This window comes from Rattus norvegicus, chromosome 9 (genome assembly GCF_036323735.1).
Source record: "Rattus norvegicus strain BN/NHsdMcwi chromosome 9, GRCr8, whole genome shotgun sequence".
NCBI classification, from domain to species: domain Eukaryota; kingdom Metazoa; phylum Chordata; class Mammalia; order Rodentia; family Muridae; genus Rattus; species Rattus norvegicus.
The window spans coordinates 54,607,068-54,609,269 of NC_086027.1; the positions used below are offsets into that span (position 1 = coordinate 54,607,068).

The 2,202-nt window shown below is 44.3% G+C and overlaps 1 pseudogene; it reads right to left on the reverse strand.

Annotated features, from left to right (window-relative positions):
• Positions 1-384: 384 nt before the first annotated feature.
• On the reverse strand, positions 385-1,364 carry Rps3-ps8 (ribosomal protein S3, pseudogene 8; annotated as a pseudogene).
• Positions 1,365-2,202: the final 838 nt, after the last annotated feature.

Sequence of the window (2,202 nt, forward strand, 5' to 3'; positions counted from 1 at the left end):
TAAATGAGATTGTGGATAAAGTAAGGCAGGGTCATGTGGGAGAAGGAGGCCACACACTGATTGGTATTCAGCTCCATGAAACCATGCAAAGTGAAGGCGTCACACAGTCTCATATTCCAGAGAGCTGATGATATGAGGCAGTGTAGTGTAGTGTGGAATTTAATAAAAGCAACCCACCCTAGCACAGGCTCTGCTCTAGTTATGCGGTTTCCCCCTGCTCCCAATGTCCCCACGGTCATCACGCGGTGGCTGCTGAACTCTCTGTTCTCTTGCTGCGGATCATGCTCGCATTTCCAGCCCTACTTTTTTTGTTGTTGTTCAAGATTTTATTAAGTGTCTTTACAAGACATCATCCAGCCTCCAGGTGCAGCTGCTAAGACCCTGTTATGCTGTAAGCACTGGCTGGGGCATGGCAGGTGGTTCTAGCTTCCCAACCTTCTGTTCTGAGATGGGGTCGGTAGGCAAAAAGTTCATCTTTAGGCTCTATAATGCTCACATGATCATGATCAGGCAGATGCTTCTTGGGACCAATCTTACCACTTGGGCCCCAGGGCAGCCTGATCTTCACTTTGATGCCCAACACACGCTGTCTGAGGATCACATGGTACCCAGCAGTGTCGACATAGTAGTTAACAAGGGGTATCCACTGTGAATCATCAGACCATTAATAGACTTGGCTGTCTGTCCTTGGAGCCTCCCACACACCACAACCTTGCAGCCCTTGGTCCCACTCTCTATATGAACCCCAAGGACAGCATAGCGGGCTCTTCGAACTGCAAGCCCTCCTTGGAGTTTGTTGAGTAGAGACTCTATCTGGGCAATGGCACACAGACCTCTTGGGCCACTTTTTTCTGCATAAAGCTCTACACTGCCTTTAGGGAAGCCGAATCTCTTCTGAACAACCGCAGACAACTCTCTGATCCAATGACCCTTCTCCCCAAGAACATTTTGTGATCTGGTAACTAAAATAATGATTTCTGGTCTGGTTGGAGTAACTCAGACTTCAACTCCAGAGTAGCCATCTTCAGGCAGCTCCCGAGTGAGAAACTCATTCAGTTCAACTTTGAAGATGTCGTCAGCGACAAACTTCCTCTTCTTGGAAATCTTTGCCTCCATCTTGCTGACCGTGTTTGAATCCTGGTGAGGCAGCTCTAAGAGGCTGCTGTGCAAAGCTGTGAAAATGAAGCTAAGTTGGAATGGAGCATCTGGGATGTTTCAGGAGACAGAACCAGGGATGGTCACCAGGAATGGAGAGAGTGGGCGTGGGTTGAGGGAGGTTCTTCCCGTCCTTCAGACAGCAGTTCTGCAGAAGCGGGACTTTCTGAGCCCCATGCGTCCCAGATGATTCCACCATAAGCTCCAGATATCACTCGTAAAACTATATTTGGTATTTCCTTCTGGATTCAGACTTGCTTTGATCTGATTCTTCCTTGCCAATCCCCCACTTGCTTTTACAATGGGAATGCTTACTATATATGTTAGAAGGGTGTAGCTTACGTTTCTTTCAAAAACAAGAGCTCAAACTTAAGAGATTTTCCCGAGTCTTAGAACCTGGACTCCTAAACTGTGTGGGATATTTAAAAGCAATGGAGAATTTAAAAGTTGAAACAACTGCATTTTGTAGTATGACATAGCCATGATTGCTATAGATGGAATGAGAAATAACTCCCATATTTGCATCTGTTTGAAAGCTTGGCCCACAGATGGTGGTGGTATTTAAAAGCACATGAAGATTACTTGAGTCATTGAAGACAGGACTTAAATCTTAGATTTTTGGAAATATTTGTATCTATCTATTGGTCTTTCTGTTATCTATAATCTATCTATCTATCTATCATCTATCTTTACTATATATCTATCATATGTTTATCTTGTGTGTATATATGAAAAGACATGAGCATGGTATGGTGTGTATGTTTGAAGTTCAGAAAGCAACAGCATTTAAGAATTGACTCTTTTCATTATGTGAGTCCCAGGGACCGAATTTAAACCATCCATCTTTATGGCAAATACTGTCACACCCTGTCCAGGACTTGAGGTTTTATAGCCTGACCCCACTTTGTGTTCACTCTGTATTCTCATTGACAATGTAATGGGACCAGATGACCATCTACTCCTGTCACAATGCCTTCACCATCATGGTGGAATGTATCTCCTTGAAGTGTAAAACAGACTCAAACCTTCTTCCCTCCAATTGCTTCC